Raw genomic sequence first — 16,313 nt, 5'->3', positions numbered from 1 at the left:
ACTATAACACTACAGAAGAAAGACAGTGGTTTTGATGTGAGAGTACCTACTCGATAGTCTTATAGAAAGTAAAAATTGTACAAAAATTGTCGAAAACAATAATATATTAAGGCGTGTTTCACGTCGTGACAAAAATCATGCAGCCGGCCTACAGTGTAAATAGTTACGTAAAACAAAGTATAATGAACTCGTGGGCGAAATTCATACCTACTAATAAACGTCCGAATTTGGCTACGCGCGTCTCGATATTGCTGTTGGCTTGAGCCGTCAAAGACGATACATCATAGTTTTGTTAATAAACCGGGAATGTACACTACTGTCTACTACCAGTGGTACACAATATGTAATATGTATACAGTTGGTTCTATAGAGGCATGATGTTCTCTAGGTCAAAATCTAAACCTTCAGTGTATTTTTCCTATATAAGATGGTGTACGTACCAAGACTTATTCAGCGGACAAGATTCGCGTACCGTTTTAATTGACATTTAATGGAGCGTATATTAATATAATATACATATAATCAAAATTTAATTAAACGACGATAGAAAACTCGGGAGAGGGGAAAACGATGATGCTCTGTATTTTTTTTTTTGTGTAACGCTTTGGGTGAAAGCTTACCGTTAATATCTGTATGTGATTTGCTATAAAAATAAAAAAAACCATAAAGATCTCACAGTCTAAACGATTTTAAAATCTTAGTTGTTTCGCGCATTATTATCATAATATCAAATCGTTATTATATGATCCGTTAATTCTTTACTTTCTTCTAACTTTATGTGTATAGTACACATATAATACAATTCAACGCATATAGGTATTTATATAAATCGGAGGTGCTATAGTGAAAGAGTAGTATTTCCGGACACAATTTTTATCTGATTATCATATACATATTATATACTCGGTCAACTACCATATAAATGCGTTACACGCGTACACTTGGGCGAGTACATTTATGACAATATAATGTATTATTTTACTATATATTATGCATAATAAATGTTCCCCTGTTAACAGATATTACAACAAATAAAGGTATAAAGAAGCCAAATGAGGAACAACTCTAAATTTACATCAAACTAACCTGTACATTAAAATCATACATATAAATAAATGTATATATATATGTTTATGATTAAAATAGTTAGTTATAACAAAATTAGAAGACTATTTTTTTTTTAGATAATTGAGATTAAACAGAAATTATAATGCAAGTACCTATACATGCACAATACACGTACTTATTATAGGTAATTCCTAATACTACCAACGGTGATTTACGAAACAAAAATAACATAAATTAACTACGGTTTCAACTACAAATTATAATGTAATATTAATTTCTATTTTTTATTTATAAACGCAGTAGTCATATTTAAAAATAAAACAAATACCTAGTAATTATACCTATTTACTAATATTGAACCATATCAATAATCATCTATTATGATTTTGTAAAAAAATTTTGAGGTCAAATTACAGTTGTGTGAGGGTATATTTAGTATTAAATGTGTACAATATACAAATATAAAAATATAATACTGAGTATAAATGAAAATATAGGATTATAAAAGACGTTCTAGATTTAAAGATTTCGAAAAAAGCGTTCAATTTTCGATGACGTATACCTACAGTGGAGTATCCGGGGGGAGTGTTTAAACCTCCCCCCATTGAAATTTTTTCCCGTGATAAATGTATTATTTTATTTATTTAATGTACACGAAAACTGTAAAAAAATTGGTTTAATTTATATACTTGAACCCCCATTTCATAATCCTAATTACGCCACTACAACTGTGTTTTTGCTATCTCCGTGTAATATGCATTACATAGGTAGGTACATAAAAATAATATCGTGGTTATTACAATAATTATTTATTTAATACATAATTTGGTTCGTATATATATTAGGTCACTTATTATTTTAATTGTACCTGTATTAAGATCAGAATATATTTTAATCTCAACACAAATTACTCGACAGCCACGTACACACGCGAGAAGGAGGAACGAAGAGGAGTTAGGGTGTCAACCCCCATGGTATTTTTTTACTATACGTAGATATATAAAAATTAATAAAATATCTTGATACGTATATACATATTATGCATATGATTTTTTAATATAACCCCTCCCATTGAAAAAATCTGTGTACGCCACTGGACTTGATTGATTTCAACAGATAACTTTTAACAGCTTAAATAACACTATTTCTAGCGCTAATTTTATAATCACTATAATACACTTAACTTGTATAACAGATTTTCAATATTTATGTAGTTATGCTGCAGAACCCGAAAAGTAATATTTATAACATTGCAGTAAAAGAAATTTGAATACCTCTAAAAAATACAATTTCAATTTTAAAGAGAACAATTAATTTTTGACTTTATAGTTTCATTTTTATTTTGACCTCAACCTATTTTTAAATATAAACAGTACACTGCAGGGTAATAGGATAATCGATTCGTATAATTTAATTCATTCCTTCAATATAAGTTAATTATTCTTAAATATTACACGCAAATTGTATTTATTCCTTCTTGTATTTCATAAGATATTTATTTTTTAAATTTAATAATAATTTATAAAGTTAAGTTAATTTAAAACTGCTAAGTTTTCAAACAAGTAAATTTAAATAAACACTTAAATCTAAATATATTTTTAATTACTTCAAAACACACACTTGAAAGACGCAATGAATATCAAATTATATTATTATAATAGGTACATATTCCCCTAGAAAATATTTAACTGCATGCCGGTTTTATTTTGAACGAGCTACTTAGTAGTTGAACTATACTGGTATAAGTACTACTGGCCACGCAACATCTGTATACCTAGAGTTAGTTGACTACTCCACAAAGTCCGTATTATGTGTTGACCGTGGTTTGCGTATTTAAATTCGATAATAAAATACATTTTCTGTACCATATGAGGGGAACAAGAGAATCGACTTTCTTATTTCCTCGGGGCCCTGCAGGAGATCCGTGGAAGATCAACTGGGTCAATTATCTTTGACACATGCTTACATTGTTTACCAGTATTATCATACATCATTGTTGGAAAAAACTCACAATAAACTTTCTTCTCTCAAACAAATATGTAAAGCACATATTATTATACCTACTAGATATATATTAAATATGTATTGAAAATAATTCCAAAAACCAACAATATGGTAAAATTGAATATTTTGAATTATCAGTAAGTCGTAAGTGAAAATCGAAAGTTAAAATACGTATATACTTCTATACTGCAATGGCAACATAACGTTTGCGACTAGATAAATAGTTTTTAACAAGTGACACGCGCGTATTAACTAAAGATATCTTAAAGGAACGCCTAGTTATAATATGTATTATAGAATTGTGTCAACTACTTTATCATTTAATTACGCACATATCTCTATATGATATTCTTTCCATAGGTAAGTAATATGATTTATTGTATGTGTCTTAAATACTATTGTTTTTTTTTTCACCAGATGAAAGTATACTACAATTTCTAAGTACCTTATAAAATGTTTAAACATATATATATATTAAAGAATTGTTTGATATTAAAATGAATGTACAATGTACATAACGCAGAAATATATGCAATATTAATAAAATAATCACAATATTGTTTAACCTCCCACTAAACTACTTATCTAAAATGTATCTTTAAGTTCAATTTATATATGTATAAAAACCTAGGTATATACATATAACTTTTCAAAATTATTTTAAACGACGAATTTAAAACAAACTTAGGTATATGTACAAAATGATCATCAAATAAAAATATCAAATTTATCTTTTTAGTTATAAATACGATTGCATAAATAATAATCGATCTACTTTAGGCATATTAAATGTACACAGCAGGCAAATTCAAAGCAATTTTAACCTATAAAAATTTAATTAAAACATACCATTCAAATAAATTTGATAAAAATGAATTGTTTAAAACCACAAGCATTATGTATATTCAATGTATTCATTTTAATTAAATCGTTTTGCGTGAATCTTTTGAAAGTATAATTTGCTAAAAAAAGTTTATATTTGTAATAATAATAAAAAAAAAACATTAAAAATATAGGTATCATAGCAGAATTCCAAATACTGACTTACGCGTTGTTGAGGGATTTAAGTTTTTCAGAAAACAAAGTCATAAATTTATATCATTCTTATTCCCTAGAGGATATCTCCCACAAAAGAAAAATTATAACTTACAGACGTGTTTTATTTATTTGAAGATTTCATACTACAGAAAATTGAATGAAACAGCGATCCAAATATGACATCAAAATTATTACAAAAAAAATTCAGTCATATAATCCAATCTAAAATAATATTAATAATAATAATAATTTGAAATAAATCGGTTCTTTCATATATTTTTTAAGTAATGTAAAACATATAAAATGTAAATCATATATATAAATGTTTAATATCTATAGTACCTATAACACCGATTACAGAACAGAAGAAAAACTTCCAGAACATCTATCTGCAGAATCTCTTGGCCACAATATGTCCTCACTCGCAGCCATCGATTTCTTCAAAAAAACTAATCTCTTTTTTCATACGTAATAATATACAGTCTATACAATTAAGCACAATAAGTATATATTATGAGAAAAGGAATAAAAAAAAAATTATTGGGGTTGCCTGAATAAGGAACCACCCAATATTAGCACTTAACTTCGAATTAAAAAAGCTAATCTACAAAACAATGTAAATTATAAAAATGTACACACATTTGTAACATAAACACTTATTGTTCCTGATAATTTTAAACTAACCCATATTTATACTTCTCAATCATTAGAATTAAGTCTACTATGTAAGATTACTTGATTTCCAATAGTCTATGTCGTCGTAAGTATTTTTTTATCAATAATAAAAAAAAAATGTTTAGTGATACCTTAATAGTTATTACTTGTTAGTTATTACATTTACAGTCCACACAGATTTTAGATATTAAATTGCATCACCAATTTTGACTATACTTAACAAAGGCATCACAGTTGATTTTATTAAAAAAAAAAGCTCCTTCTCCTGTATTAGGTTTTGAGTGTGTACTTTGTCATTGCAAAGGTCACTAACTACAAAATAATGTACTAAACTTGAATTCAGTGATAATAAACATTGTACACGCAAAAAAATTCTGAAAAAAACACTACGGAACGAGACGCTGGATAACTATCTATTTCTAAGGATATAGTTTATGTTATATTTTTTTTTTTTTTTTTTTTTTATTGGGTAACCCGCGGCAACATAGGCCATTGGGTGTGGGGAGGACACTGTAGGTTTTATATTGGGTAGGTTTGGTAGGTTTTATATTGGGTAGGTTGGTACACGTGTGTGTTGTGTTTGGCAGAATTTCTAATGGGGCACCCGTAGGTTTCTGCCGTGCCCCGGGGTGGGGGGATGGCGGCACTTGTTCTCCGGACACCGTGACTTGCACGGAGAAAAATGCCGCCCAGTGGTCGAGGATCGAACTCGGACCGGCTGTGCCGAATCCGTCGCGTTAGACCACTCGGCCACCTCGTCCCCCCTTATGTTATATTATTATAATATTTATTACTATAATTTGGTAGGTTGAACTAATTGTTGTCAAAAATATAGTACATTATTAAGAATCAATGCTTACGTTGAGTAAAATTATGTAAATAGGTTCGTGGTATAAATACTTTAAAATACTTTAAAATGAATCTAAACATTTTGAAAAATTCCATTGTGTACTGAAAATAACAATAAACGTGTGCTGAAAAGTTTCAAATTATTGCAATTTATATTTATTTTAATTAATTATTAAATCAAAACAACTAAATTTGATTTAAAAAAATCGTTTTTTTTTTTCTTTAATATCCTGTTTAGTCAAAATTTAATTTTCAAAAGCTCATAAAAAATGAGTGCTTATGTATTATCGATAGTATTAAATTTCTATAAAAACAACTTATGATGTAACTTGTAACATTTAAAAACTTTTTGACAGAGAAAGAAACATTTTATCAACATATTATGATGTTGATTTATATAAATCGAAATAAAAAGTCGAACATTTCAAATGCCTATAATATAAATAGCTTAAAAAGACTAAACGTCATTATAAAAGCAATAAACTCTACACTCCTAAAAAAAAAAGTATCTGTATGAAGGTAAATAACATTATTTTTAAAAATTATAAATTAAGAGTGCGTATTACACACATTAGTGATTGAAATAATCCCGGAAATAATGAAACATTTGTTCATCAAGATTCAATTGTGTAAATGCATTCAACCTGAAACTCCTTCGAAAAGATGTTGATAAAATGCATTTAAAATGTATGAACATATTATTTTCGTTAAATACTATTTTATCCAAATCAGATCACTTATAAATATAATGTAGGTAATATGTATAGGTACTTAAAAGTATTTTTATTCAACAACTTACAATTCACTAATTTTGCTTAGTTTAATGTTAACTATATAGTATATACATAATTGGTATCTTTGCGAAAGAAATACATTCCATGCCAAGTGGTCACAGTCGATTTAACAACAAACGCATTATAATACAGGTAAAAAAACCGTGAAAACGTGACTAATAGATGAATTCTAATAACGATTATTACTGTCGATATAAAATAAACAATTAGGTAGCTTACAATATTATAATCTAAATATAGTGGTTAACATAAAATTATATACATGATTTAAGTATTTATTTTTAGATTCTAATATGCAATACAGAAAACCAAGTACCTATACAAAATATTATAAGTATGCAAACAATATTGTCTACTAAATTTTGTTATTTCCTTCATAGCAAATAAAATATACAATAATTTCTAATCTAATATTTTAACTAAACATAAGTTAGTATTCTATAAGAAACTAAATAGCACATATTATTAGCAAATCGCATAAATGAAATAAAATCATATTTTCAAGTTGGCATTTAATCTTTTTTAGAAATATTTATTCATAAAATATTGCCGATATCGAAATAGAACTTCAAGATTTAATTCATTATAATGGTAATGTTGCTCATCTTAAACTATTTAAAGTAGGTAATAAATAAAAATTAGTTATTAGATAATAGTATTATTTTAAGAGGACGGTGCACATAAGCATTTGTTGTCTCCGTCTTATAAACGTGCGGACATGGCAAATTTTCGTCCACTAGTTATGATTGTGTGTAGTTAGTTTTGATATAAGCGAGAATTGTCAATTGACCTAATATCAAACCAAACTTTAAGGTAAGAACATCATGTGTGCTTAAGCGTCAACTTTTAATTCGATATTTTAATTTTGAAGGGAGATATGAGTATTTTTAATTTGTGATATTTCACATAGGTACTCATTTCTTGCTTAAAAAATAAAAAATCTTATAAAAAGCCGAAGCTTAAGCATTAAATTCACTCTCATATCAAAACCAACAGCACACAATTGAAACTAGTGAACAAAAGTTTACTAAGTCGTACGTTGGTAAGATGGAAACAACAAATTAACAAACGCATCGTCCTCTTAAGTTGGATTTTAGAGATTTTAAAGGGGTGTTACTCGTTTCCGCCACAGCCCTTTTACGCCAAAAAAAAAATGTGGAATACAATGATTTTAATTTTTAAGAAATATATGTAGCAATATATATTGTATAATATATAAACACATGTCCCCGACGAATACCGCATCTTTTTTAAGCGTGGACCTCGCCCATATGGCAATTGTGTATAAATAACCACGTATAGGAAAATTCCATTCTTTATAACATTATATATTAGCTGATACCGTGCACTTCATTTCCCGTTAAAAATACCAGCTCTATGCCTCTATATAATTCAAAATCTGTGTTCAGTTCGTCATTTAATACCCGGCGAGGTGATCTTTAAAATATCCCGTGACAAATTCTTGTGGATTAACCCCATATTCATTAAGGATTTTTAACACAGTCATAATAGTGGTTAGTGGTTGGTGGTTACTAGTTACTGGTTAGTAATCACGCACTCATTTTAATGATTTTGCCCAAATATTAAATACAGGTCTAAAATGATATTCAATTATAATAGCTACTTTATTTTTTGTAACCAATATAGCAACCCTATAATAAACAAAAATATATTATTATTATTATTATTTCTGTTATTATAAAAAAATTTCAAATTTGCAAAAAAAATAAGGGCCACTTATCGAGATAAAATTAGCCTGTAGATCATTGGGATAGTGTGGCTTTCTAAAAGTGAAAAAAAAATTTAAATTGGTTGAGTAGATCCAGAGATTACCCGAACAAACAAACAATTTTTCTGCTTTATATATTATTAGTAGGTACAGATTATATTATATTATATAATATAAACACGCATGCATATTATATGCAATTTAAACCCAACCGGTCATTTCTATTCAATTGTATACATTACAAGGTTTTATTTGCTCCTATACAGTATAGGTACGCCAATATGAAAAACATAATTTAGTTGACAGTTACACAAGGAAAGTTTTTTACAAATCTAATTTTTATAGCTTATTATAGTTTATACAACCGTTCCAAGTTTGGAATGTTCAATATAGGCAGTTTAATAAATTTTACTTTACGGGACCGCATATAAGATATTAAGATCTATGTAATGAGACAGAATACTATACTGTAACTATAGCAGATACAATCGACCTATAGTATGGAAATAATAATACTAACGATGATTCAAATGACGGTCGATATAATCATACCGCATTTACGATATGGTTGTAAGTTATAACTTATATAATACGATTATTGTCACAAATGGTATTCTCAGTATTGTCTACAAATATTACTATACTTTTGCGCTTTTGAACTAGATAATTCTATTTGAATCACGATTTTAGTATTGTTAACTGGTTAAGTATACTGAGGATACAAACGATTTTTATTTCTCAAAAATGCATTGGCTATTTATACCATACCTATATATTACATAATATGCCACAATAAAATCATACAATTTAATAATTAGGAATGATTGACGTTATTGACAATGTCGATAGAAACAACGTACACGCATTATGTGTGAACCTGTCTTTTAGAAAAATATCATTTAAATTTGAAATATTATGTTTGCTTTCTATTCAATATTCATTGATCGTCGCACGGGTAACGTTGTAAAACGTGTTCATTTCCTATTTGGGGTGCTCCCTAGTTTATTGAAACCCAAAGAGGCTCGTTCAAGGTTGCGGTGTACAAGACAGGCTGCACACGACTACCTATAAATGAAAAGAATTTCTAGTCAGAAACGTCAACATAATAACTTACTAATGTTATATAAACAATAAAATCTAAAAAACACTCAAAACTGAAAAACAATTCTATAAACTTTAATATTGTATTCCCAAATAAATATTTAACTATAAATACATATTATATTATCACTACGGTACTATTTAATGTTAAAAAAAACGTAGATACTTATGTTTATTATGTGTCTATAAGTCAAATACAACTCAATATAAGGCAAAAAATTATTGTTTTGCGCTATATTATAATATATATTATACACCTATATCATAAGGAAAAAAGCAAATTTTAATTATCCGTAACTAATGATACTATTATGTATGGCTGACACATACGCCATACCATTTTATAACAGAAACGACAACTTATTTTCACAGTCAACGCCCAAAAGTATTCAAATATATTACGCGTTCAAGTTTATTATTGCTAAAGGTCTAAAGACAAACATATTTTGTTTTGATTAACTTACCAAACTGCAAAATAGAATCGATAATATTGATAACCGTAGAAATAAACGAAATAAATATTCTCCAAGTATATAATTATACTATATTATAATTGTATATTTGTATGTATATATGGGGGACGGAGTGGCCGAGCGGATTAAGGGCCCGTTTTACAATCATAGTTTAAACCTAGGTTACGCCTAACCCACTGATTTTACCGGCTGAATTCGGTGGTTTAACGATTTTAATATGGGCCCTATGGCGTCGGTTACGACCATAGAGTAACTCTATGGTTACGACGCACACCGGCGCCGGTTCGATGCCGGCCGCAGGTGGCATTTTTCTTCGGGCAAGTCACGGTGTCTGGAGAAAAGTGCCACCATCCCCAACCCGGGCATGGCAAATACCTACGGGTGCCCACTAAAAAATCTGCCAAACTAAAACACATGTGTTTAAACTTACAGTACCCGGGGAGAACACAATAAAAACCACCCAATTGCCATAGTTTCCGCGGGTTAATAAATAAAATAAAAAAAAATAGAATGTATTATTACTTTATTAGGTACCTACAAAGTACCCACAAATATAATTTTACTAAACATTACGAAACAATTAGTAGGTTCATAATATAATAATAAATAAGTAGGTATATAATTATGAGGTAGGCCATATTTTTCTATTATTTTGACAATGTGCCTTGCCAAAATATAACACAAGCACGATCATTTGTTTTTACATAGCTATATACAGACTGTGACAATAATTAATAGCAGATGTTTATAGTTGATAATTACATCACAACGTTAGAATGTCAGGTGTATTACAGACGTCAATGATCAGGTTTGTATTCAGGACACTTTATTATTAAGAGGAGAAAGTGATTCCTATAAAATTAAACATTAAAGTGGAGTGTACTCTCCAGTGTACCTATTGTACAATTATTCGGTATAAATGATAAACTATAACTTAGGTACCTACTCAAAAATTAGACACAAGTTGTTCTAAAGCTGACTTACATAATGTTTATGTAAGTCGTAAGTGACAACAGACAATATACAGTGATGTAGTAACACCAACTCATAAGTAATACCAGTAACTATGTGGCCTAGCCAATAAAAGAAGGCTATATGGAACATCCATAAATATATCATGAGTATCACATACAATATTCTTTAAAAGACTTAATAAAAAATAAAATACAAGACAGAATACCGATATTCAACGGATAATAGTGTTGAGATCTTGACAATGTATAGATTCACTCACACGTTGGCACAGGACAGTGATGTGTTGTGAATTGTGATATTAAATTGTAAATCGACGATAAGTCATTCTGAGAGGTTAAAACCGTATTTGCAAACATTTCTTCGAAATATTTTAATGGTTATGCCACATAATTTATGTGTATAATTTTAACTTACACTTCGAACAGTGGCGTAGACATGATTTCTGAAAGAGGAGATCAAAAAATAAAACGACTTAGCTAAATGGGAGGGGGGAATTTGAAAATTCTCCACCCTCTCAAAACGTTTTACTTAGGTAATAAAATATTTAACAATAAGAAACAATGAATATAATTTGAATTGATCAAAATTCACATCAAACACAATATGGAAGATTATCCACTCCAAAGCCAATGGGAGGGGATCTGACCCCCACGCCCTCCCTTGTATATACCACTGACTTTGAACCACATAAAGTAGCACAACACAAAACTTTTAGAACACTCTTATTGCACCTAAAAAAGTGGGTGGTCTCTAAAAATAAAAGGAAAAATTGTAAAAAACAATAGATTTCTCATTGATACTGCATCTAAAAATATGTATGATAAATCATTAGTCTATGATTTTAAATGTTGGTTGATTTTACTACTTTACCACGAATAGTTCATAAATACATATTATACATTCAACAAGTTACGACTTGCAAACTATTTCTTAAATGATGTACCTATTTTGTTTTAATAAATTGGTAGGTGATTAATGATTGTACTGCTATTACCGATTATTTTATGATTGATTAAAATATTTTAATCTAAGCAAATAAGAAATGTATTTATTTATTAACAATTTGTTTAAATCTAATAGGCTAAATAAACTATAGTTATGATTTCCAAACTACTAGTCTTAAAATTGTACATACACACCGATGATAGGTCTGGTACAATGATACATAAAAGTATACAACATTCTATTATAGTACTTGCAAGTTGCAGGTGGTAGATACATCATAATATCACCTTTCTCCTATTAAAACTTCCCAATTTAGGAATGGCGAGGACAACAGCGGAGGTAGGACAGCTTAACGTGGATAAGATCTTAAATCATACTTAAATTCTACTACTATTTCTCCAAATTATATCCACTAACTATCCAACCACACGATTCGACTTAAAAAAATAGATTTTACAACAAAATCTGAAATATTATGGTAGGTACGTTAAAGGCACTTAATAGTGTATGATATTTAAATATATAACGATAGCTGATAAGAACCATCACAAAGACCTCGATAATAACCTATAAATTTACTTAGAGATACCTACGAAACACAACACGACTAGGTTTATATATACTATATAATGCATGTATTACTACTCGGTATTATGAATAGCTTAGACCGGGGTTTATAGACTATGAAGTGCAGAAATGTAGAATGATTATTAGTAAGACAAATCATTACAAAAATTAAGCAAATTAATTATATCAATGAAATATTCAAACTTTTTTAGTTTCACGTTTTGTTGGACGTCGGGACATCAAACTAACCAGATATTATGGTTTATCCATCGGATTTGTCCATACTAAGTAACTGTTGGACTAAATGAATCGAAAGAATTGGGAAACATACGATAAATATCTATGAAATTATATTATTATAATCAAAATCGTTCCAATTTAATAATTATTACGAGTCAAATTATTGTTCGGTGATAATACCGCCATGGCGCCTACCTGCCGATTGTCATAATAATTGCATAATGTATTTTAAAAGGATTTGCAAGCATCACCATCCAAGCGTTACCCCTCCCCAAATTGTTTTGACAAGGCGTTACCATGTTCAGGACGACATTAGAAATGACAAAAGTTGTACACCCGCCGTAAATATAAGAAGAATACAATTGTATAAACATTTTTTTATATATTATATATAAATGGTAACCCCTCCCCCCAGCCATAAACGAATTCTGCGTACACCAGTGGCATACAATTTATGCCACTTCACTGTATATCAATATTACAAAAATTTCGTATATTATATAGAAAGATATGATACATAGAGGTAGACTATTCATTTCCTATACATTTGTCTAATTGAAATATTTTATTCTAACACTCAACAATAGCTAATAATTTATTAAATACATTTTAAAATAATAATTAATATGTTATATAACGTTAACCTTGATTAGTGTTTCCAATCACCAGAAATAATCGAGTATTCGTCAACAACAGGCAACAAAACGGAAACGAAAACCGCGCCAAAAGCTGTTGCCGCTGACGATACTATGGCGGAAGCGGCGGCGTCAGCGTGCCGCCGACTCAAAGCCGGGCCGCCACGTGCGGCGAAGTTTTCTTATCAGTAGAGATGATACTCGAACCGCGCGCGAAAAGGCCGAATGAACGAATACTACGGCGGCAGAAATCTAAAAGCCGAAGTGGCGAAATCCCCGTGTAACGTTAGTGATAGGTAATACATATTTTGAATCACATAACAGTCTAAAATCTACGGATTTATAATAAATTTCGGAAAAAAAGAATACTTTTACTATTTCCTGGTAAATTATTATAACGCGTCTATACTCTATAGAATTTAGTATTTACCGGGTATTTACTACAGTCAGGTAATAAATACTTATTGATATCAGTCCTAGATCAAAAATAATAAATAAGCCTATTATTGATTATATCTGGAGACTGGGGTAGTCCATAGTAATATAGTGTTTTAGTCTGTTTAGAACCCTCCCCCCCCCCACCAATTTTTTTGTGACGGACAATTTAAATTATGAGTTATGACACGTAATTTTGGATCATCGTCCCGCACCGAATAACATTCAAGATTCGGCCTTGCAAAGATACTTTTTAATCGCATTATTGCGCTATTACTACATTTTACAAATCGCGATATTTTGAATAATTCTATTTGTTTTCTAATAAAAATCATTCGGAATTAGGTATTGGCTTGTTTTATGGGTCTCGAATGCCGAGGCGACGTTGAATCATTCAATCGTTTTGGCGCCAGTACCCGTTGGTAGACCACAAAATATTGTGCGCCGAGTTCTACGAACACAGACATCTCCTACTTCATATTATCATATTATAGACCATTCCGATCACGGGTTCGAGTGTACGACACTACGGCGGTCGACGACGATCATATTTTATTATTAGTAAAGCAAAATAAATACGATTTACGGGTAGCGCGGCGAATGATAAGAACCCACATACCTCTCAACTTGTAGCAAATAGCTGACACTGGCCGTCAGATAAGACGCGGCTCGGATGTGATCGCAACTCGAAGCGAACTCACTCGCTCGCTCGATTGACGGCGATTTTTGATCAGGCGCGAACCAACGGCCAAACGAAAGAACGAAAATATTTATCAATTATTGTCGCACGATAACACACTATGGTCTATGGAACATACACCAAACGCGATTAAAACCAACGAAATCGTCGCGATCAGACGACAACAGCTACTGCGGTGATATTAACCCGGTCCGATACCAGTCTGGGGGAACCATAATTACCGGGCCGACGGCCATGCTGCGAGAATTCCATTCATCGCGAGTGCGACGTTGCCAATACGCCGACGACGATGATTCACCACCATCCATAGGTCGTCCGGGTGAACCGCCGCAATTTACTGTTTTATTAGATACAAAAAATGTACTGCGTATGAAGTGAACGGCTCCTTGCAAAATTATAAAAAATGAAAAATAAATGAATACTTTATTAATATCTTTATTTCTATTTTATTTTACTTTAGTTGTTTACATCATTTATAAGACATATTCATATCAGACATTTGAAATAAAATGCGCCCCTGCTGACGTTGCCACTGATTGCCATACTTATTAGTTATTACTTATTTCCCTTCCTATGGACTATGTCACTGTAACTACCGATATTATATTAGTTATTTTACCATTATAGTCAGGACAACCACGATGAAGTACCTACCTACTCATTATTGACTATTGCTTCCACATCGAAACTTAAAAATTCGACTCAACACCGTTAAGGCATTTTTAAAAACGTTTATTACTATGACTTTATGTAGGTGTTATATCTTCATCCCTTATTTCACTTTTAGAAAATGTTTGTATTTATTATATTAAAATCTATCAGTGGCATAATATAATATATGTCTATAATAGTGTTTGACTTTGACATACTAGTTAATAATTATTTATATTTTACAAAGCAATAATTTATATAATAATTTATATGTAGAAACTATGTAGATAAACATAAATCTACCACGGACAGATTTAAAAAATAAAAAATAAATTCGAAGTCTAACGACAATGAAAAAGTAACACAATTCACAAACTACTAAGTACAAATTATACCTAATAAGTATATATAATATATACATACCTAATAAGTATATAATATAGTATTTACTAGTAAGTTGTAATGCAATAAAGTAATGGTAATTGAAAAAAAAATCCCCAAACAAACTACTTAGTTTTAAATTATTAAAGACAGTAAGTTATATAAGTATTTAGTATGTACACCTATATATTTTAATACCTATATAAAAATAATAATATGTAGGTAAAAATTATGACCAGGATTTAAATTCGCTAAAAACTAACCAAATATGATACAAGAAATAGCAAAAAATGACCTGAAAAAATACATTTTAACCGCAATAATGTCCTTAAAAAATTACCCAAAGATTGTTTTAACAATTCTTGAGTAAATGAAATTGTCAAAAATAATAAAATAAAATTACCTATAATATAATATATTAATAATTATAAAATTGTTATAAACTTATAAACAGTCAGTCACGAATAAAAGTTACTCAGTTCGCGGCTTGCGGATAACATAAATATAAATTTCTGAAAGAATAATGTTTAAGTCCGTGTAACGCACTTTATGGTACAAAGCAGGGATAGGAAATTTGTTTCTAAGATGGATGATTTGAAAAAAAAATTACAAATCCAAAAAATCATTCTTTTTTCAGTTATTACTTATTATTATTAAATATACCTACTTATTTTAATTATTTTATTCGCAAGCGAACTGACTAATATTTTTTTATAACTGACTGACTAAGATATTATAAATATCATTCAAATTTCATATTTTAAATTTTGAGTGGAAATGTATTCATTTTACAATGATGTGTTTTTTTTAATTTTTAATTTTTAATTTTTTTTGTGTCCGTTATCACCTTTCAAGTTTTAGGACAGTAAAAGTGCTTACATTTTCTTCAACCGTATCTTTTCTGATAGGAAAGTGAATCTAGTTAGTTCTTTGGGGGATCAAAAGTAAACATTTTCCAGTAGATTTCAAAAGTAACATGAAGAACAAAAGAAAAATAAAGGAAAAACGGAAATTCTTTCTGTGTAGCTCTATAAAAAATAACTATAGATACAT

At 29.7% G+C, this 16,313-nt stretch overlaps 1 protein-coding gene across 1 annotated transcript in view; it reads right to left on the bottom strand.

Annotated features, from left to right (window-relative positions):
• The window catches only part of LOC132949427 (klarsicht protein), a 171,089-nt gene extending 156,650 nt beyond the window's left edge, over nt 1–14,439 (bottom strand). Inside the window, exon 1 of the mRNA XM_061020310.1 lies at nt 14,148–14,439. The gene's annotated coding sequence lies outside the window, so the exon portion shown is untranslated. The remainder of the gene's footprint in view (nt 1–14,147) is intronic.
• Nucleotides 14,440–16,313: the final 1,874 nt, after the last annotated feature.

This window comes from Metopolophium dirhodum, chromosome 7 (genome assembly GCF_019925205.1).
Source record: "Metopolophium dirhodum isolate CAU chromosome 7, ASM1992520v1, whole genome shotgun sequence".
Classification (NCBI taxonomy): Eukaryota; Metazoa; Arthropoda; class Insecta; order Hemiptera; family Aphididae; genus Metopolophium; species Metopolophium dirhodum.
Note: the sequence above shows the minus strand (reverse complement) of the source record. Positions and strands in the feature narration are given on the sequence as shown.